The sequence below is a fragment of the Osmia bicornis genome, chromosome 15, assembly GCF_907164935.1.
Source record: "Osmia bicornis bicornis chromosome 15, iOsmBic2.1, whole genome shotgun sequence".
Lineage (NCBI taxonomy): Eukaryota > Metazoa > Arthropoda > Insecta > Hymenoptera > Megachilidae > Osmia > Osmia bicornis.
In genome coordinates, this window is record NC_060230.1 from 5,557,454 (window position 1) to 5,581,608 (window position 24,155).

General features: G+C 38.3%; 1 protein-coding gene across 6 annotated transcripts in view; it reads right to left on the minus strand.

Annotated features, from left to right (window-relative positions):
- LOC114877542 (nephrin-like) overlaps window positions 1-24,155 on the minus strand; it is a 279,693-nt gene that overhangs the window by 74,385 nt on the left and 181,153 nt on the right. The gene's annotated exons all lie outside the window — the stretch shown is intronic.

Below are 24,155 nucleotides of genomic sequence, written 5' to 3' on the forward strand. Positions count from 1 at the left end.
ACTGGTAAACGAACGTCACTCTTCCTGGTCCGCGCGTTTCAATCGCTCTACTTGTATCAGGGTGGTTTCGAAATCATTCAGATTCTATTATAGCTGGTATTTTTACACAAAAATTTTGTTTCAACTCTCATAAATTACAGAGAGAAAAAAGGAAATGAATACCATACGTGTTTCTCCTCGTCGAGTAAAAAAGTCGTGGAAAACTATCGTCGGTCGTTGTAAGTTCGCGAAGAAACGATCTCGTATTCGGCATTAGTCAGTTCTAGTAGTCGCGTTCGTGCTCCCCGGAGAGCTAGGGATCCTTCATGGGGGTGTACAAGGGGTTAGAGATTGGAGGAATTTTACTTTTAGTGCCCGATACCGAACTACCAAAGGGTGGGGTTGCTTTGTCGGCGATCGCGTCCCAGCTGGACGCCTTGGCTATTCCGGCACAATATCGGGGTAAACGTTTCGGATAGCGGTGTCACTGACCGACGATCTTCGATCAGCACTCGTTTACGACTTTCCAAGGATTCCGATTCACCAAAAGACCGGTTGAATTTATTCTGTCCGATGTTCCTTAGGACCGTGAGTCCGCGAGTTTCAGGATATTTGATTGAAATCGAAGAAAGGGGACAAGCTTTGTTCCTGATTCCATGGATAGATGGATGATCGGTTATCGCTTTGTCCGAACGATCTATCCTCCCTTCACTGATAACAATGAAACATTGTTTTCTTATGACACTCGGAGATAGGTATTCAATGTTATTTTTGTTACAATTTTTCGAAAGTGATTTATGGACTTTTAACAACTTTAAAAGCTGTCAACGATTTTTCATTTTCTAAATTTTTGGAAAGTTTCCATTTGTATAAGAATTTAATATATTTTTTATATCCTGAAATGAATTTTTCAAATTTCTATTTTTCCTTCTCCTTTTTACAACATTGTATTTTCAAAGAAATCATCCCTGATTCATCTTGGTTCAAGTTTATCATCATCGTTGATTGTATACCTCTATTAAACTACACTGTTACATCCTTCCTCAAGTGTGCAATTTTTAATTAAACTAGCCAACTGCATCTTGAAGTCAGGGATGGGGGGTAACGGAATTACCAAGAAACAGGCGAACGGTGTTTCTGAATATCAACTTCTCGATGAACTGGAAATTTACCTAACTCCGTTAACTTTGCCTCTGAAAGTCCCACCTCTGATACTTTCGTTCTCCTGTCTTGCAATAACAAATTAATCCCTTTGCGACTCGTGCGTTCGTCGTTTTCTCGGCGAACTTTCGAACTTGTGTCAGTCGGAAGGATCGAGAACGAAGCGAAAACAACGTAGATGAACGTCTTTCGTTCCGGAAGCAATTTTATATTAAAACCCGTCACTTCTTTTCTTTTTTTTTTTTATCTTAATCGTACAATTTTCTCTGCGTTATCTTCTCGTTGCCGGAGCCATTAAAATGCACGAAGAAAATAAAATATTTTATGAAAGTTGTAATTTAATCCTACGATAAATATAGGGTGTATTAAATGGAGCTAATATTTAACTAACTGTTTAACCATTTAAATGGGAATTTAAGAAAATAATTGTTATGGATCGATCGAAATGGTATTGGGCAAAGATTAATGAACAGGACATTACAATGATAATTATTAAGCATCGCCCTACGTGTATCCGCATTAAACTTTGACTTTATTGATCGCTGAATGCGTGTCACCAATTAGCGACTGATCGTCACATCGTCGATGTCTCTTCAAATATTTGTGGATGAAATGTTCTAATTATAAACGTAGATTTGCGACGCGTCAAGATAATAAGAAATTGATACAACCCTTGGAATATCCTGTCGAGCCGATTACGATAAATAATGCACTGTTTCATTGACTGAAATCACTGTCTTCTTGTAAATTAGAGATTGTAGAGTTTATCTCAATTACAGTAGACTCTCGTTATATTGCCATGTGAGTGATTTAACTTGTGTACAAATTTTCTATATCTCCTCTTCTCTTCAAATAAGAATTTAAAAGGTTAATGAATTAGTAAATTAGTAAAAAATTAAGGAAATTAATTAAGATAATTAATCCTCCTAGTAATATTTACATAAGATATTTTATTATTAATAATTTATTATGTTTATTCGAGTATAAAGCACCCTTTGAAGCAGGCAGTTTCAAAGATAAATGCTCGAGTTTGCTGTTTGTTAAGATTAATTCGTGAGACAATAATTCTAAAGGACTTTCTACGGATCCCCTTACAAATTAGTCGGAGAGGTAGGACCTCAAAGGTGGTGTTCGCTTTTTGGAAGCTGTTCTTCGATACTCAATAACGATCAACGCTTCGTAAAGTTGATTTAACGTGATTTACGAGCATCGTTGCGACCAGTAGTCGATAACTGGACGTTGAAACAGGAACTTGTATCTATTGTGGAAACAACGGCTCCAAGATACTCTGACAGGGTCCATTATTCCAGTGCTCAGAATCGACCCTTCTTCAAAGGTATCGAGCGGTAAAATCTTGAAAATTTATTAATTTACAAAATGGACTTTCAAAGTTTCACTTGATGTCAAAGATTTTCTAGATTTTCTAAATTTTTCAAATTTAATTTTCTAAATTTCCAAGTGCTTAATTATCTTAATTTTCTAAATTTTCCAGATACGATCTTCTAAACCTACGTGCTCAATTTCCCGAATTTTCTAATTTCCTGATTTCCCATCTTAGAATATTTTCAGAAATGAAAAAGCAATTATAAGGTAAACAGTGCTTAAATAATAATGTAGGAAATTGGTAATGAGATAGGTGGAATCAAAACTGGAAATCTTAAGAAATCCGTGTTTTCACAGTATTCTTTCGAGCGTGTAATACGCTCTGTGTTCTCAGTGCATCGTCCGTATTCCGCTTTACGTTTTATTCAGATATGTTCCCCAAGTGGAGGCACTAAACGCTTTGATCATTTCACCATACTCCTTGGGGATACGCGAACGAAGATATAAGACATCAGAGATCTCTATTCTTTTGTAAAGAAGCATTCGAACCCGTGATTCAAAATACATTTATCACAATAAAAGCTGTCTTTGTATGTTCATTATATCCTAACAAAATATGAATTTTGAAATTTCACGTTTAATTTAATGAACTTTATCCGCTAAAAATTCAACTCGAGTCCAAAATGAAATTACCATATCAGTAAAAATACCATTCGAGATTAAAAGTGTCATAAAAAATTCAATTTGGCAGCTACTAAAAATTCTAACGAGTATTAAAACTACCGTTAAAAGTCAATTTCGAAATTAAATGTGCCGATGGAAATTCGATTCATGGTTGAAATTACTAAAAATACAACTCGAATCCAAGTTAAAATCACAATTCGATATTAAATTCGAAAAGGATTAAATTTACACTTTTATATTTAAAAGTGGATCACTGGTTCCTTCTCTCGAATTTTAAAACGACGCTTTTATTTCCCCCAAAAGCCCCGAAGAATAGTAGCAGCCAAAGTTTATACACTTCGCGTTACAAGATCTCGACGAGAGAGTGGGGAATTAGCAGCAAGGTGGAACTGTTTCCGACACGCGTGCTAATCTTTCCTTTCGTCGTTGAAACGAGCACGCATCCGGTTGTACAGGTGCACGCGTGCGAAAGAGACGTTGGCAAGGGTTGTAGCAGGTTGGAAGGTTAGGGGATGGTCGGAGAGGGAGAGGGCGAATATAGCAGAACAGGAATGCGCGAATTCGAATGCACTACAATCGAGTTACGGGCCAAGAGTTTCCTAATTCCAGGAATTGCAGGCGATGTTGAGATTCTAAGTGCAGGTACAAGGTAAGTTACGAGGCCGGGAGACATCGAGAGGGGTTGAACGGGTGCGAGAGGGGTTGCAAGAGGACAAGCTACGCCTTGATTTCCCTGGAATGGCTCGAGGAAACCGAGAGGTGTTTAAGCATGCGTCCGTAATGAGACAAGGAAATTCCTAATAACGGTAAACGCTTCCGAATGGGTATCTGGAAAATTTCGTCCACGCCTTCTACTGTTTCCCTCCATTACTCTGCGACGATGTTGCCGAAGAAACGAAGGACAATACCAAGACGGGACTGTTTCTAATTATTCCTCGCGAGATTGTTCGAATGTATTATGTTTAAACGAGATGAGATAAGATGATTTGTTAGACGAAATAGAAGGGGTAGTAATTAGTACCAGTAATGATAACAGTGACAATGATAGTAATAGAAATAGTAAAAGTGATAGTAACAATAATAGTAATAATACCAGTACTACTACTAGAAACTACAAAAATTGAATTTAAAATTTTAGTAAGTGCACCATGACCTACTTTCCATAAACCTTAAATTACACAATGGAGCCTATATACCTTCCGTCGAATTCTTTCGACAATTTTTTCTAAACAATTCTCAAATAAACCAAGTACATATTATGAACCTCCTTATCCATCTTCAGCTGTTTGATTCACCACAGAAGAATTTGATGGAGTAGATCCTGGGCCCCTTCTAAAGGTATTTGCTCTAATACAAAAGGTTTTTGACAGGCTCCTAAGTTCCCAAAGATATTTCATAGCACGATTTCTAGCTACGAGAAGTATAGAGATCCTTTCTAAGCTATTCGATCTGATATGGAAGGTCTCCATTCAACAGCTCCTAAGTCTACAGGATATAGGGTCCTTCTTGACCCATTTCCTCTGATATGAAAGATCTTCATCAACGGAATTTCATACCTATGATGCATTTTACACGCTTTATAGATCGTTTCCATTCATACTCAATTAAATGCTTCAAGACTTATTAGACAGGAACGCTTAAAGCAAAATGGGCCTTTGATCATTAGGAACAGCTCAACCATTGCTTTGCTGCTGAACAACTGAATTAGTATTAAAGTACAGACATAAAATACACAAGGGAGAGACGTACAATTGTATATATTTACCAAAAGGAATGTTCACAAAGCTGCAACAAATGTTTTCGCAAATAAACCATCAAGAGGCACAAAGTTACGAGCCATAAAATTCAAACAAAGTCCATTTTACTTATCCCTACTACAAGCACATTAAACCAGCCCTTGACCAAACAGAATATTCGACAAAAACTGGGAACAGGTAAAAAGCCACAACGACGTAGTAAATCCTTTCTCAAAGCCTCTTCAACCCCTCAAGAAAGAAACAGACTCGAAAAGGGGATTCGCTTTTCAGCAAATCTCAGGAAAAAACGTATCGACAGGATTGATCTTTCGAAACACTCTTGCATGTCATGCGATCCTAGATTACTTAGAATTCTTATTATTTAATGTTCCAGTAACTTCAAAGTCATTCGTTTGAAGTTCTGCTAGAATTTGCGATTAAATATTCATTCAAATAAAACAAAATTTTATGCAAAGAATTCTAAGTATCAAAGTTTCACCCTCATTAAAAGAAAATTACAAACATGAATACAAATAATAAGAAAAAAAGAAAACAGGCATACTTGTACCCTTATCAAACATCCCCTCGAAGGAACACCCGTTCAAATCGAATGCATAAGAATTCGACGAACAGCCCCGGTGTCATGGTGACCGTACACGTGACACGTTCTCGGCCATGTGCCACAGCCACGGGGGAAGTCATTGACATTTTTATGTCAACAAGCCTCGAGCTATGTCCCGCGTTAAAAGCTGCCTGATTCTGTTCTGAACGAGAGGGAGAGAGAGAGTTCTCGTAGCACGGGGGATGAATGAAGGATCGTAACAGGCTGTACGATTCGATTTCGAATAACCGAGACTCGCGTATTGTCGATCGTATGCAGGAAGCAACACCTGGCCGGTTCCGGAAAGCGTGCTGAGGCCTTTTTGTTTATCCCGGCTAAGCTAAGCTGGTGTGTTTCTTTGATAACAAAGAATTGGCGAACTCCCGAGGGAGAGGGTGTAAAAGGCTCAACTTTTCTCGGAGAAGGGGAGGCTATGAAAAGGAGAATACACTATCGTTCAAAAGTATTTACTCGTTGAATATCAATTTAATTATTTTTTAAATTAATTTTTATAAAATCATACGAGGGTGTTTATCATAGAAAATTTAACCACGTAGGGTTGGATTAGATGGAAAGGGTATTTGTGAAGAATCGAACCATATGGGATAAGAAAGAAAAGTATAAACGGGTAAGTACTTTTGAAGGGTAGTGTATGCAGCGGTAACCATCACTGCGACCCAACGCTCGCTCATTTCGTCTTTATCCACGTGCAAAGGGTGCCTAGCAGTTAGTGGAAGGGTTAAGTGTTCGCGAAAAGTGCCAATTTCGAAGGGTGTGCCCTGTGTTAGGCTGGACACTCTCGACCGGAAGTCAGCACGAAAATTCTGATGCATTAGTAAATCAAGTCCCTTGAACCCTTTTCACAACATTATTGTAATGAAATAAATAAAGAACTATACTCTACAATATTTTACAAGTAATTATCTCAATATTTTTATTTTAAATGTTCTTCTGTATCGGTAGTATTTTACCTTTCCTCGTGAACTTTAACAAGTTTGTTCGAAAACTTTCTACAGAAAAGGTAAATGATTCTGGTGTATCCAGTCTTGTCCAAAGAAAACAACAATGAGTAGGAAATTATAGTTGATGAAGGTGCTCTAGTATAAAGACAATGTACTCGTAGCTAATTAAATTATCTCTCTACAAAGACACTTTCGTACGTCGTTGTGCATAAAACAATAACATGATAAACTTTAAAATAAAGCTCATTATAAATGTCCAACTAATTTCGTGCCATCCTTTGCATCGCTAATTAAAGGAAACCTAGTATCGACATTCGCTAACAAAAGCTGCAATTAAAGGCAAATTAACTGAGAAACAGACGGCAGAAAATTATCACCGTTCACTACAATACTTCTGAATAATTAGAAATATTTCTACTTTAAGTCGTTCATTTCACAATTTCTTAATTTCAAGTAGTCACTCAAGATTTCATTCATTCGGAATGACAAAGAAAATCCTTTATTAAATTTTACTGTCATTTTCACCCTTGCGCAATTATTTATATTTGCAACCCTTCAATTCACTCCAGTCCATATCAAAAGCTTCAAATAATTCAATTGGAAATTCTATTTTTATGTGGTTCATAAAAATTCTACTATTCTACTCTTCCAACTCTCAATCTGCTCTTGAATTCAGATTAAATTGAAAATTCTATTTTTCCATAGTTTATCCAATATCCTGCAATATCTTCTCAACAGAATGAAAAATTTATATTTTCACCCCCGTTGAATTATCCCCAATCAAATATCTGCTTTTCGATTAAATCAAAATCGAAACTATTTCAAGGCTGGATTTGGCCTGTTGATTGAATACACGGACGGATCGTTGCTCCCTGATTTATTGGCCGCTTTAAGGGAGAACGTGGAAGTGATTACGTAGCTATTTTGACCGAGAAAGGAGGAAAAGAAAAGCAGAGGTGAGAAGCGATTGATAAAAGAGGGAGAGAGATAGGGGTAGATCGCTAGAGAAGGAGAAAGAGACGAGTAGAGAGGATCGATGAGATCGTTTGAGGGACGAATTATTTGCCCGATGCATTGTGCTTTCGAAGCTGACGGTCCTTTGAGCTCGAAGACTATCAACGTCAGGATATAAAGTGGCTCTAGCCTGATATTTGCATAGCGGTTCGAGCTTCAAATTTTATTACCCTTAAGGCTCTTTATTTTGCTCACCATTTTACCCTGACAATTGTGTCAACGACTAATTGCAATTTTGATACATTCAGTAGACTCTCGTCGCATTGCTTCATAAGGGGATGTTTGAGTTAAAAAGTAAAATTTTCAAATTCCTATTTAAAGAGGAGAGAATGCGAATAAAAGTATATCACCTTCAAAAGCTATAATGATGGAAGTGGCAACATATCAAAAGCCTACTGTATTATTAAAATACTTTAATTTCGGAATATTTCAATATTTGCATTTTACATCATTTAGCTGCCACTGTTCAAATATTAATTCTACTGAAATTTCAGAGCTTTTAATATTCCAATTTTCGAATATGAAAATATTGTGTTAAATAAATATTCCAGATTCTGTTATTCGAATCACTGTCCAGATGTATAATTACACCTGGTCAATTTTTCTTTTGAAAGCTGAGTAACTTCGATTACGCTACACAATATGAATAAGAGGGTCATCGACATCAGCCATAAACTTCGATCTTACATGATTAATTAAGCGGCGGTTGAGCGTGATTGAACAAGTGCTCGAGGTCACGGCATTATAGAGCGGTCACAGCTACTGGCACAACCCAACAATGGGCCGCTTCAACGGGGCCGAGATGAAATTATTTGGTCGATGCGCAATTATTGAGAGCTGCTTTGTAACGCATGCTTGTAACCCGCAGGCGTTGCACCCAAGTGCGACCAACGCCGGACCGGCAATATTGTTCCGAGTAAATTGCTCTGCGTTCCGTCTAAATTCGACCCATGAAACACGAACGTCAGCTAAACGTTCACCAATTATTTTCCTTCAGCCTAGCACCCTGACACTGTCATAACAATTAACAAATTTCTCCCTGATTTCATATTATTAGCTGCACAAATTAATTGAACGCCTCTAGTGTTACACTTTCTTAACCACTATTTTAAATTTGAATATTTTCACGCACTTCTATGTACTCGAAAAGTGGCGCGAATTATTGAAATTATTTTAATAATTGGAATATTTAAAATTTTTCATTTTCTTGCAACATCTGCATTATGAATGGATCAGAATAGTTCGAATGATAAAAGGGTTAGAAGTGAATTAGGATACATTGCAGAAACGAAATTGAAAGGTCGAGTTCGCACGGACCGCCCCTTCCGTTAGAAACCACCCTCCCTATCGCGATTTCCATTCTCTCGATTATTCCATGACGGAAACGGAACGCGTCCCTGCTTAGATGGGACAGGGCGATAGGTCGAAACGCGTTTTATAATTTAATAATAGGTCGGAATCGGAGGGTGTCCGGCGGTAGGGCGTTTCAACGCATTCTTTTCTCGGCTAGCCAGTGAATGCTCGTCACCTTTATGCGTAATAACGTATGATGACAGGGGACCTAGGACCATTGTCACGGCTGTTTAGCGGATGACGTGAAACGGCCCTGGTTCGTCCATCATTCGTGCATACATTTTCGAATAAGATTGTCAAGCCAGGAAATTCTTGCAATAAATATCGTACAACCTTGACTTAAACACTTAAGATTTTTTAGTATTCGTAAGAATTTATTTTAGAGCAAAAGATAATTAATTGTGACAATACGTATATGATATTAATTTAATTTTAAATAGAGGGTGTTATAAATATAGCAAGGTATATTGCTCTATGAGCGACATTTTTTTTCAACCCCCGTCGTTTTATGTCTGAGACATTTATTTTTAACTGGATAAAAATATTTTATTTTTATAGAAAATTATTATAGAGGTCATTGATAATTGATATCAGAAATTTTATATTATTCAGAGAATAAATATAAAAGATTCTTTAAAATGTGCTTTAAAATACAATCGATGAATGGAACCTTCGGTATTAACGTCACCAAGCAAAGAATCATTGCTATCATAAAACACTCCATTCAATCTTCCACGAGTACAACAAGTAAACTTCACCCTAAGAAGACACCCCATCTTGCTGAAGATACGATCAGTCGAAACGCGACCATAACTCAATAGTCTCTCCACAAGGGCGATAAAAAGGAGCGAAATAAAGCACGCGTTCCATGACACGATTCTCGTGAACAAAACACGTGTTCAAGATAATACGAAACCCACCCTCTTGCGATTCCTTATAGAATCTGCTCTCCGAATCCTGGGAATCGTTCCTTCAGTAGAAAATTTCTTGTGCCACTTGACCGAACGATAATATCACTTTTTAATTTCAATCCCTTTAGAGGATAAAAATTTTTATTTCACGAAGAACAGAGTTAAATATAATTTCAAAATATTCTTAACAAAAATTGGTAAATATTAGATTTCTACTTTGGGAAATGATTAATAATCTTCTGTTAAATTTTATTAAAATAATTTTACCATCGGATATCAGGTCATCGAAACACTTCTTTCGAAAGGAAAAAATAATGAGGAACATGGAAAGACAATTTTAAGGGTTCGTTAAGTTTCACCGTGCGATCGTTCACCCCTCACCGTTCACCCCTCACCGTTCACTCGGCTGATACACGGGATAGCTGTAATTCTTGGGGTCGATATGGCTTTTAAATGAAGCCCGATAGCGACTCCCCTATGAAAGATACGAATATTGTTAATGGACTCGGCTGAGCATGACGTGGTCGTATTTTGGTATCGCACGATTCTCTGCTACGTGAACGGAATTGCTTCACTCGACTTATGACCCGTTATCTTGGCTAATTAAATTACGTTACCCCGGAATTTCGATGTATCAGAATCGAATACAAAATACATTTAATGATTTCTGCACCTCGGGTGCACCAAAGTCATTCTATGTTGAAAAAATGATCGTGACTTTCAAAAACACAAAGTGTCAACGATAATTAATTTAGACAAATTTACCGAGTTCCGCAGTAATTTATTTTTCAATTGTTTCACTATTTTTGATTCACCCTATGTAACTCTACTGTGACCTGCGCGTGCGTTATTTACAGTTTTCTTTTATTATTTTCGTTATCGCTTCGTTCCTCGTAAATCCACCTTTGCTCGTCGACTATCTCGAAAACTCAAATTGAAAACAAAAAATTTCTCGTGACGTATCGCGTGACGGGTGTGAGATTGCGTTTCAAAGTGACAGGAAGTTTCCACGAAATCTAAAATCAACCCCCGTAGTTTATAGAAATAATGTACTAATTAAGTTGAAACGTGACGGCGATTGAATCGTTTCAATTTAAATTCTTTTTCCGCACGCGATTTTGTATTTTTCCCTATTTTTCAGAATATATTGAAATTACGTATTAAAATGTTCGCTGGACGCCATAAACTATAGCAAAAGATTTTATCAAAACCTTTCATCTATTTCGTGTTCCACGTCAGCTCGCGTTTGCACGTTCGCAGTGTCGGGTCAAATTGAAAAAAAAAAAAAAAAAGAAAAAAAATGCAAGGAAAATCTGGCGTACAGGAAAAGCCAGATATATCACAGTTTCACGAACACAGAAGATCCGTGGAGCCACTCACTGACACACCCCATAGAAGGACCCTTAACAAATTACTGAAGGGCGCTATCCAGAGGCTAGCAATGCATTCTGTCCCCATCGATTTATGCTCGTGGTGTCGTTTTCGATAGTGCGGATGAAACTACCCCTTCCGCTCTGCTCTTTTCACCGAAAAAGAGAAATGAAAAAGTTACACAGAAGAAACGAGGATGGAAAAGCATGGCGATTCGTCGAGTGAATCGATACAAGAGAAACGAGGAAATCGCGATTTCCACTGGGGAATTAACAATTAGAAGAGTATCGACTATTTAGCCTGGAGGTTTTATCTCCACCGGTGGCTAAATTAAAGGAATGATCAATTAAAGCGTCAGATTTTTTTAATTGCGAGTCAGATGAGTGTGAGATAATTAATTTTTATCTTTCATAATTCGTATTTATTTATCACCTATATAGCTAATAATTGTTATATAATAATTAATCGAAAGTAAGTATAAATTTGTATTTTATAGAAAACACAAAAATGAGAAAGACTTATTAAAGCTATCACCCGATAATTATAATCAAATGCGAAACTGGAATAAGTTCGATTCCTATTAATTTCCGCCAATTATCGATAAGCGGCTGCGAGATAATTATCCACGATTCATCATTCGGAAGCTTGGCTGACAAAAAAATATCGATAGTTCATTTTGGTGTCGTTTCGATAACGAGCCTCGTGATATATCGCGCCAGTTCTCTTTCGAGTGGAGACACGATGGCACCAGGAGGACAGGCATTATTGTCGATGGAAAACAAAGCAAAAATAATTGCCTGATATTTAATTATTCAACTCGTTTTGTTCCTATGAAAAAGGGTTAAAAATCCTGTCCCTTAATTTACCAAATTATTCAAAATATTAATCAATTAAAGCTAAAATTATTTTAAATACCTATAATAAAGATTTTTCCACAATTTTTTGTAAATATTGTTAGAAGACAGAAAATTAAATTTCAATTTTTAGAAATGAACCATGCGTCCATTAATTCATAAATCAATGTAGTTTATTCAAAACTCATTCACGATGTTAATTCTTTAAACGATCGACCAAGAAATCTGAAAAAGCAAGTTGATTGCACACCTTACGTTCCCAGAGGATAGACTTCCATCAGCTTCGAAAATTATGAATAAACATGCATTGAAAAAGCACACGTATACGGGTACCTCTATACAGAATGGAAAAGGTGAGGAAAAAGTAGGGAAAGCAGAGGAGGAAAAACGTCGAGTCGATCGAAGAGCGTATTGTTCGCCTGCTCTGAACAATTCACTGCCAGAAATACGGACATACGTTTGCGATCTTTTCTGCTTTGTCTCAAAATTATGCCGATCTACATTTGATAAAAATAAGGAAAAATAATTTTGAAAATGTATGGTTCTCGTCATTTATAATATAAGGTAATATAAGGTCGCGTGGGTCGTTTGCGTCACTGTTAGCGGAGCCCTGTCTCAATGGAATGCAATCCGGCGCGGTGCACCGGGGCAAACTCTGTCGTCTATTACGCTGACGTAGTTTGAATTTTCATAGTTACCCTTTCGCGTGATTCTGTTCTCTCTACAGAAGGAAGTCTGTATCCTGTGCTCCACATAATCTAAAGTTTCGCGAAAATCTTTCGACCTCCTCGGTCGGCTGGCAAATTGAATCGAGCCGATATCGTTCGTTCGTCGACTCTGATTCCCCGAACGCAAAGACGTTTCAATTTCATGCTTTTGCGATCGTCTCTCATAGAGACAATCCGGCTTTTGGATCTTGTTCAAAGTTTTCGAGCATGTTCTTACTTCTTCCTTACCGTTACACTTTATCCTAGTTGAACGTGTAACTTTTCCTTTACCTTGTTTCGTGACATTTTTGCAGCATTAAATTTGAAAAGGAATTAAAATTAAACTTTGTTGGAACACAATATTTTCTTTGAACGAATCTGCTTAAAAATTTATGAAACACTAAAAAAATCTACAACACTTCTCATCGATTTTTCATTAAAATCAAACAGTGAAATTCCAATCTCGTTCTTTAAGCAAATTCTTCGTCAAACCTCGATTCCCGATCATCCCTTCCTGAAAAAATCGATCATGAATCCCGTCGATTGAAAACCGTCCACGAACCGAGAGGTTCCCCCGGTTGAATTTTGAACGTTTCCCTGGCCTGAAAACCAATTTAATCTTTGTCAGGACAACGAGCAAGAGAGATCGCGACCGCGACACCGATCTCTTCCTCTTTTTCCACGTGTCTCCCGGGTGAAACGAGAAATCTGACCGAAAGCAAGCAGAGCCGGAGATGGCGTCGTATAAAAAATTCGAAATTTATGCTTCTTCTGTGTTGAATACTGACGAGGCGACCGAAAACGAGAACGACGCAGGGAGCCAGAGGGTACAGATAAAACTGGCAGAGTTAAAGGTGGAAAGATTCGCGTCATATTTTTTCGGACGAATCATGAAACGGGGTTACATTTAGCGTCGATCCCCTCTGCTCGATTTTTCTTTGAAACAGCATTTCTCGAGGTACTTCGAACTTTAAAAAAAAAAAACGAGAAAAATGCTTTGCTTGAATATTTATACAGGAATTTTACTACCATCGAAATATGTTTTTAATTGCATCATTTTTAAATTTTATATCGTATTTCATCGCTTATACAAATATTCAAAGAATTTAAAAATAACTTCCACAAAATTTCCACTACATTTGCCAGTAATACCCTGGATCCCTCTGAACAAAATTTAAAGTAGCATTCCATAATAATAAACCCTTTATCTTCGTGGAAGGGTTAACCTTCGAACGGCGGACCATGGAAAGAGCTCCCATTTTAATTTAGTTTCGTATCCGAGGAAAGGAACTTTGGCCAAATAACAAAAAACTAGGTCAACAAAAGGAAAAATGATCTCGAAGAAGCTCTCTCGATCTATGCACTATGCGCGCTTTCAACCGAAGCCACCCGATAAAATGAGAAATCGTTTGGCACGTAAGAAATTCGAAATTTATATACCGGTATCCTGTTCAACCTCGAATCTGGAATAAGAAATTGAACGAGTAAGGGACAACGAGGATATCGGGATAAAAAGGGGTTTGCTCGTAGCCAACCAAAGGAGAATGATCGCTAGAAAACGCTAACGGAAGAGAAACGGAAGCGGGGGAAAAAAAAGGAGGAACCTTCCTGTTTCCTTCTCACTTTTGTTTCACGCTTCTGCTCCTTTGAATCTCCCGACTTCGCAGGATAAATGGTTTTTCTTGTTTGAAAACACTCGACTCTGGGGTATAATTTGCAAAAAGTATGGTAATCAGATTCGTAAAATAAGAATATTGATGAAATTTACAAATTTAAGGAGTAATAAAGTTTGAAAAAATAAAATGGAACGTAAGGGAAAAGATTTGCACGAAATTTACCGGGAAATCTCTGGTCGATCGTTTTCCTTGCCCGAAACGTAACTCCAGGTTCTTTCGTCCGACGAGGAGGAGCTCGTTTGCATGTTCGACGCGAATGGATCGATGAATTGACCGGTCGAATCGAGTAAGTCAATTTGCATGTCCGCGACTTACTTAATTTCGGCCCGATGTTTCGAACCGCAGGAAAAAAGAACGGAAGAGAAAGCGGCCAGAGAAAGGGAACGGTGAAATAGCGGGGAACGTAAACTAAATGGAGAGAATGAAAGAGAATGCGGGGGAAAAACAAAGACGAAAAAACGGCAGACTAGAAAATTAAGGGAAGAGGTGGATTCTTTATGAGACGGAAATACGTGGATACAATAAAGCTCGGAAAAAGGACACTAAAAGTTAGAAAGAAAAACAGTGAAGAGGTGAAGTAAATTAATTCTAAAATTAAAAGGAGACAAAGTTGAATTGAGGAAGAATCGAGAAGGAAACGGAATAATAGTGCTTAAAGAAGAAAAGCAAACATTGAAAATATGAAAAATTAAAATATGATGAAGAAAGAGTGAAAATGAAAGGCAAATGAGTGATCTAAAACATGACAAAAGATCCGAGAAGTTGAAACTACAATAGAAGCATGGGAAAAGGAAGAAACCACGGAATGGGTACATATTCGTGTAAGGAATTCGTTCATTCGGTATTCGCGAGGCACCGTTAAGAGTGGAGAACGTTTAAAACAGGGCAGCAGAAGAACAAAGCAAAGTTCAGTAAAGTTTCGAGCTAATAAGTTCACCTTTGTCCCGGCGTTTTCTATAGTACCTCCTTCGTTTAACCGAGAAAAACCGCGCATAAAGTAGTCTTTCTTTTTTTTTCAAACCCTCGGCTACTGGTCAACCGGAAGCTCGTCGTAAAATTCAAATAAACACTCTTAAAACGCGAAACCACCCAATTTTTCAAGGGTGCGGAGGAACAGAGGCGGTTAAGCTGGTACCTTAACGAGGTCGCTTTAACGATTTTGGTAATCGCGAGGAAAATTCTGTTTTCGAAAGATATACTCACTCGGATGCACTAGCTTCTCGTTATTTAAGCCATTCGGCGGTGATTAACTGCATGGAAAGCCGTACATACCTGCGAACAAAGATAAGAGACAACGTGAGAATTGGAAAATCGCTGAATTTTCATTTGCCAAACTGAATTAATGATTATTTAAGGCGATTGAAAGACTTATCAATTTCTTCGCATTAAATGGATCAGTCTTTGCAACTGATAGCACCAATTTTAACAAACTTATACTATAATATTCTTTATACAAAATTAGGGGCAGTTTAAGTCATCGCTTGACTATTTTCAAATTTATTTAAAAAATACATTAAATTGAATATCATCCGTCTGAATTACAGAATGAACTCTCTATCGGCGGACCATGGAGAAAAACCCAATTATTTTACAGACTCCGCTGTTGTTGGGTTAAAAAAAATTACTTTTCCCACCATATTAATTCTTAATACGATTGTTGTAACATTACCAGAGGGAAAGAACGTAGAAATACCTGATAACACGCACACAGTGGCCACCTGTTTCATTTCAGTTCCTCGTCCACTTCTTTTCCCTCAAGCTATAGCTTTCAAGCCGGTTTATGAACTGGCCCGCTTTATATTGGGCTACACGATTCGCGCTTCAAGCGGGGAAAAAGGAAAGAAGCGGATGGAACAAGAGGCGTATCCTTCTCTGAAAGATCTCTGAAGTAACTTCGCGTTACGAAATGATGCTTGTGATAACGTAACTAAAGCGGAAACGGCAGCGGATTTTCTCGGCTTCCGTTCTCCCTTGTTTCCCGGACATCATGCACGCGCGTTAAATAGAACGTGCAATAAAACGAAGAATGTATAAACAGATCTTTTCTTGGAGAAGCGGAGGCTTTGAAATTTTATTTAGACCCGAGAGAGAAAAGGGAAACGAGGATGAAGTTGTCGAGTACTCGGTAGAACGATACGGTTGAATTTTAATGAATGAAATTCTTCCTTGAATCATTATCGAGTTAGTTTAATTATTATCTCCTAAATTTTCCTTCAAATATTTCGAGTGAAATATTTGGAGATAGAGTAGCGTTGAATTAGATTTTTGAATAAATTAAGTGCACGAGAGTGGAAGAGCGTGGGATTACCTTGATCGGATAAGGGTTAATATCCGCGTCAAAATTCCGCTTCCATATTTCCCTCCCCCCGTACGATCGCAAGCGAATATCTAGCATTACACCGAGGATTTCTCGTTGAAAAGCGACCGATTCGAAGCGTACGAGGCTCGAGCAGGAGAGGATCGACGAAACGAGCGGTAAATCAAGTGCCGAATCCGGGATACGATGTGCCGGACAATGCGTCGCCGACCACGGCTGAAAATTCATCCATCGTCGTGAAAGAGCTTTCTCACCGGGGCCAGAGAACCGAAATTTATGTTTCCGTCAGGTTGGTCTCGCTTTCTGAAGGAGCCATTGCTCGAAAGAGGCGGAGGGTGTCTTTGCACCTCGGCGAACAAGGGTTGCTACAATTCCAAAAACGTTTACCTCTTATCCTCTTCTCTTCCCTTTTTTCCCCCTTTCTCTCTCCCTCTCTCTCTCTTTCTTTCTCTTGTCGACACTCTCGAGTGAAGGGTTGTTCGCGCGAGTACAAGCAAAAGCCGGAAACGGAAAGAGAGCGAGGACACGCGGCCTCTTTTTCTTCTGTTCATTTTTCGTCGAGCCGCGAAAAACGCGAGACTTTGTGTCGACGGAATCGTGTCAGGAAGGCGTGAAGAAATTCATAATGTATGTAAACGACGAGACCCGAGTCTGGTTCTCGTGAATCCGCGCTAAATTTCAATCGACGCTCGTGCCAACCAGCCTGAAAGAGCGCAATTAACTTCCGTGCAGCTAGGCTGTTTGGAAGGGACCGAGGGAATAGAAAGAAAAAGAAAAAAGGAAACGAGCAACGTGTTTCTCGATATAAGGCGAGTCCTCCGTTGGGATTGCCGCTGTTTGACGAAACGATTGGAGAGATGTGTTTCGTGCACGGAATGAAGTATGCAAATGAGCTAGGCGTCGTCGGTTGAATTTAGAGAACCATCACTCTCGTCCCTGGTTTCTTTCAACCCAGGGAAGAATGGGACGCTTAATTTCACCGACTCCAGATACGAGTATATGTGAATTTTCCACAGGGGATTATTACGGATGTGTTGTCAGCAAGGTGCGAGGGTTGCTTTAATAACAGTTTTTATGTCACTGCGAGTAATTTCAACGGATATCTAGAATGTGGATGAAGTATCATAAGAAACATTGAAAATAATTTAGAACATTTAGGGCAATATAATACTCTGCTATGGTTATTGAAAAATTGTGAAAATATCAAAAAGAAATTGCTGAAGATATTTTACCACGGAGAGAATGCCAATTTACATATCCTTGTATATGTTTGGTAAGTTTAAGTTACGATTGACTCAGGCTGATTTATTCAAGGATTAAATAAAAAATATACAAAAATAAGAACAATTCTAAATGCATTTATGAAAAAAATATTGTACGTATGGTTCAATGTTTCATTTATCATATTCAACAGAGTAATGTCCGCACAATTTCCACGAAAAGCGTTTACTAGCCGATATTACGTTTCTAATGACCTTCGGCTAGCCAAGAAGCTCATAAACAAAGTTCCTCGCTGGCTAGGACGAAACGAACCAGTTCAGACGTTAATTACCATTCGCCGACTAATTTCCGCATAGATTGTTGCGCAGCGAGAACGCCCGCGGCTGATTTGATCGATTCGTATGCGGATCCTCCCCAGGCATGATTCACCACCGCTGTTCCCAGCTAATTGCTGTGAAATTTGCTATTATGATTTCTCCTTGCTTTATAATAATTAATCATCACTGCAATGGAAATTTTAATTAAAGAATCACTCCTATAATTGCTACTCAAATTTTATTTTCAAATTGAAATCAATTTTTATTTCTTCTATAAACGTTTCTTGTGTATAAAGTGGATAAAATAATTTCTTGAATAACATTTTAACATTTTTACTACCTTCTTTAAATGAGAGCTTAGAAATTTGAAAAATTGTCCCCTCCTTCAGTCCTGTCCCGGGCAATATAACGAGAGTCTACTGTATATTCGTTTCTTTTAGAATCCATGAATTCATAGCCTCAAGAGTGCACTATCATTTGTATAGAATCCTGCAGGTCTCGCTGTTTATGTGGAATCCCACGAGTCCAGTGTCAACTGTGTGTGTCTAAAGCTATTTACATCGGGTTTCATGTATCCACGATGTTGCGGTAAAGTCACTCCTAAATCGAGTGTATTAGGCACCCTGTGCTTTCAAGGTGTTTAATATGGAATTCTGTGTGGTCTTGATCTTTGGTATTAGCTGTGGCTAATGCACTCTGATCTAGTTTGGGTTTTCTAACTCCTTAATAATTCACCCCTTTTTCAGATTAAATCAGTAATCAAGTAAATACTTCAAAAATAAAATTATCTAAATTGAAGTGTAAATTTTTCATATTACTTTCTTTCGATATTATCAATTACCTTTTCGAACGTGCAATTATCGTCGGAAACTTAGCTAACAAAGGTAGTGAAACAAATACTTCGGGTCAGTGGAACGCTAAAGAACGGTCGATACGGGGGCAGAATTTTATCGCCGATGTCGAGAGTAAAATTAGCTAATCAAAGAGGCTAATGAACCTAGCACAAGTTCCCGGGAAATTGCTTCTGACTTTTGTATCGAAAGCCGGTCGAATGGACGCTGGCACACCTGTTTCGCATAAAAGAGCAGCCGTGGCAACTGCAGGATATAGTTAAACGAAACATTGTTCTAGAGTAAAGATTACTTGAATAGAGGTCCATTGACAGTATCTCGCATTATCTTTTGATTATCCTCAGTATTCAACGAGATCATGAAATATAATTAACTCTTCGATTGTTCCCTAAAAATTCATCCCCAATTGTGACGTCTACGAAATATTCCATATTTAAAAAATTAAATTAATTAAATTTATCTTATTTATGGGTCTACCCAGCTCCTCTGGGTCCAAAATCAGGGCCTTCTGCAAAATGGGGCCCAGTGTTGCAGCCCCCTCAGATTTCCCCTTAATCGGACACTAGGTCTACCTTGTAGACGAATATTTATAATTTAATGTATTTCGCAAATAAATAGACGAAACTTCCTAAATAAAATATAATATTGATTTAAAACTCGCAGGGTTGGTTGAGCAAGGGTTAATAAAAGAATCATCGAATTTATGAATCTATTGTATGCGATTATTGGAGAATCTTTCTCACTTAAAAAGAAGACAGACGCATCATTTATCGCATGCCATCGAAACCAGGTCGAGATAATTACATCCTAAGACAATTTTCTTTTCAATGTTCTTAATTGCATTCTCCCAACTGATCTTGCATAACTTATTGCGACGTACTAGGTAAGTGTTTCTTCCAGGACTGTTGATTAATTTTTCCTTGGACTTCTTCCAACCCCATTCCATCCCCCGTTTCCAACTATCAGCATCCTCAGGTAAGTATTATTAAACTGTTCATCTTCAATTTTTGTAATTAAGTTTCTTGTTCCTGACATCTGTTCCCATCCGCGATCTTAATTATTTTTTAATACAAACCTTCAATTATCACATCACATCGTTATTATAATTCTAATGAATAATCTAAACAATGAATGAATTTATTTTATCACTTCGAATAGAAGGGAGTTAATTGAAGTTGAAGAAAAGATATCAATTTATTTTCACCGTTCACCGTTTATTGCAACATGGTTTGTGTTTCCACGGCGATTAACAATCCCTACAAATTCGCATTCATTAAAATTGCATTAAATCAACGATTCATGCGGTTCCAGGATTACGCTCTTGCTAAACGTACGAAAGCCCTGTTAAGCTAGTAACCCCGTTTCTCGTTGGACTTTGAACTTCATTACGTATGCAGGATAGTCTCGTTGCTTTTACCATGTAAAATGCTTTCTCCAGATATTCTTCAAGAATATCCAAAGATTTTCGAATCCTTTACAAAGTCATATTTCGACGCCTACAACGAATCGAAGATTACCAACGCGACTAGCGCAGGGATTGTGGTTAACGGTATAAAGAGTCGTTCAATTAAAATTTCCTCGAACTTCTTGTTCCCGTTTGAAATTAACAAGCAGTACCGAGGATATCGGGAACTTACTTCAAACACCGGCGCGAAACAGTTGGTGATTTAATGAAAAGGTATCTTGTAACTGTGTACCGGTGATCTTGTAAGCACCAGCCTTTCACGGTGATCCAGTTATCGGAAATCTTTGATGCCGCGAAGAAAAGCTTTAGTAAATCAATCAACAAACCTTGTATAAAGGAGCTGAACTCTCGTTTCTCACAGATTGCTGAATAGATCCGAAGGAACTTGGATAAAGTACTAGCTTTACGTTCTTTTCTTCTTTGATAAAAGTACCAAGAGAATGTACCAATTAAGGGAAACAATTAATTAGATTCCAATTACTTTATTCATAAACTTTCTGAAGTTTATGTTTAAACAATTTCGATGTCTAATTTCAACGGATACACCTTTCGTAGGTGATTGACCCGACTACCCTTAGTCGAGGGTTAATGTATCAAAGCGAGTGGTTCGAACGAAAAGAGTTGGAATATCTTGGAAAAAAAGGGGGATAAGCTCGAGTATCGTCGGAAAAGAAAATCTCTGGTTGGATAATGAAGAAGAGAAACGGGGTTAGAGAAGCGATAAGTCGTGGAAAACGAACTAATCAAGGCATTAATCTCCTTTACGCGAGGAGGCTCGGTAGGTGGTGGTCGCGCGGCGGTGCACGTATATATGTATGTAAATGAATCTAATTCCTATTCCCGTTGGTGGTTTTGGTAGAAAACGGTAGCGTCGTAAAAATGTAAATCTTGCTTTGAATAATATTCTCTGCCCCTCGACTGAGCGCCAACCCCCTCGTGCGCGCGCTCGCAGACGTATATACGGGAAGGAAAAAGAGAAGCACGGGGCAGTTAACGAAAGGACGAGACAAAGGGAGTAAAAAACGAGAAAGAGTTAACGATTGGGTAACTCGAAGGAGAAGGATGGAGAAAGAAAAGTTGGGAAGGAAAGAAACGAAAGTGTAAACAGTGGGAAATCTCTTGGACGTGAAGAAATTCGAGCCGAGAAAGAGGAAGAGGGTGTTGGTGAAGGAGAAATAAAGAAAAGGAAAATACAACTTTCATGGAGAGGTAAGAAAAGAAGAAATATGATACTGAGATGGAAAAATATAGAGGTGAGAATAAAGAAGAGAAGAGATACAGGAAATAAGTATCGATTGAAAGGAATAAAAGAAAATAATAGAAATCTTCTCTTGAGTTACACTGTAAGAGATAATTCATGGCTCTCTTCACGGTCCGCCGTACGACGATTGAGAAGAGTCTAAAAGAGGACCCGGAAAGAGGGAAACCGGTAAGTAAATAATGATTTGTTCTAGCGAGGAAGTGAATTAGTAGTCGAACGAAGTAATTAGTGAACGCTTTAGTCAGAAAGTGAATCGGTAATCGAGCAAATCTTGCAATGCTTGCACGAACCAATTAATGAATTTGTAAAGGGGTGAGATCGATGAAGCTGCTTCTTTGAGCTGAGAAATAAATGAGTAACTGTGTTAAACACCCTTCTGCTTGGAATTCTTGTAATATAAAACATCAGCATGGTATCTATAGAAGAAAGATATTAAACAAAACAACCCTTATATTGCTCTATATAAAAAAACAAATGGTACATCAAACTTCAATATCGCTTCAAGCCTTTCGCAAAATTCCAAACTACCCTTAATTCAACCCTCGGTCTCAAGGAGTTCATTCGCTTTGACGATAAGTGTCGTGAAACGAGCGAACAAGAAAGTGTACAAGTAGCGTGTCCGCTTCTTTACGCGTCGCGTTCGAGCGAAAGAAACGCTCCCAATAGAGACACCCCGGTCTGATACAACGAGGGAAAAATTCCGTGGCGATGCAAGCCGGAGCGGAAGAAGTCCGGGCACGCAAGGGTAAAAGTTACGACAGGGTGGAGACCGTAAACTGTCAGCGCAGGAAGGGCCAATAAAAAGGGAGAACAACGGACAATAATCCGACAGCGAGGAATGAAGCAAAAAAAAAAAAGAAACGACAATGTCCGAAAAAGAGAAGAACACAGTCGGACAGCGAGTTAATCAGCGTAACAGGGTGAGACGAAGAAGCAGCGTGCAATTAAAAAAAAAGAAAAAAAGGAACGAAGAGATGTGTTTTAGGGTGTACAAAAGGGACACCGATAGAACGGAGAGATAAAGATAAAGACAATAAAAGTTATCGCTCGGGTTTGAAGGGATTTCGTGGCTGCCAGAGAGCGGACAACGGTGGAAATAAAAAAAAAATTCCTTCGTACAGAGAACAGTGTAATAAGAAGAAACAACAACGATGGGACAACGATGGACATTGTACGAATGCTGGAAAAACTTATTCGAAACGTTACGTAGTTACAGGGCTGAAATTTCAGATATCAAATTTTTAAATATTGTTATAAAGAAAAGCAAAATTTAATATAAGAATTAAAAGGGTTTTGCTGTTACCCTCTTTCCTATAATTTTTGCTAACAGCTAATTCGTTGACTGAATTCTAAAATAAATAAAAATAAAAATTGAACTGTCATATAGGGCAAGGGGCTAATTAGCTGAAGCAGAAAGGAAAGTAGCATAATGCGTTCGTTTGCCCTGGATAAGAATAGACAGAGGGTGAAACATTGCGAAGAACCATCGAGCATAAGAAAACAGTGGACGATACGGCAACGAGGAGTAAGGAAAGTATGAAAAGCTGTAACTAGTAGGTGCTAGAAAAAAAGTAGAACGAGCCCTGCAAAAGTCGGCAGAGTGACCAAAGGGTAAGGATTAAAATGGACCCGGCTCGTGTGCGTCTCTCGGGTCGCGGAAAATTTCAAGCGTTCCTCTCGACGAAAGAAAACTCTCCTCGCGAGAATCTACATAGTACACGTATGTACGTGTGTGCGAAAAGCACGAGGAAAGCTTCAGGAAAATACCGGGCAAGGAAGGAAGAAAATAAAAATAAGCGAGAGACCGGGATACAACGCAGAAGAGGGTAGTTAAGGGGTGTGTACCATGGCGTCTGAACGACGCCTCGGTCGCATTAAGCGTTACCCACAATGCCTATGGAGGGAGTTTTCGATGCTCTCGTGTTTACGAGAAACGTTTTTCTGGCAGCCGGGGGAAAAACCCTTTCACGAACGGTGGAGTTATAAAATGCGGGGGTTGAGATGGGCCGATAAGAGAGAGGAGAAACAAGAAGGGTGCGTCGGGACGGGGAAGATAATTTGAAGAAATATAAAATTATATATGGAGCGAACGAAGAAGGGTGGAAGAGGAGGCGTGAAAAATATTCGATTCTTAGGATATTAAAGATTCGCTGGAGTATAGCTATCGTAAAACGTGGATGTAATTTTAGGGGTGAATTTTATATGCAAAGGTAGCAGAAGGCTGGCGTATATGAGATTGTACAAAATTACTGCATTTTGGTTTCAATTTTATTTTTAGAATAAAAAAGACAAAATTTCTTTTAGAATAGTAATTAATGACCTGCAGGACGGTTTACGATCGAAACAGCAGAATAGAAAGAGGACATGGGAGATGACACATGAAATTTCTGT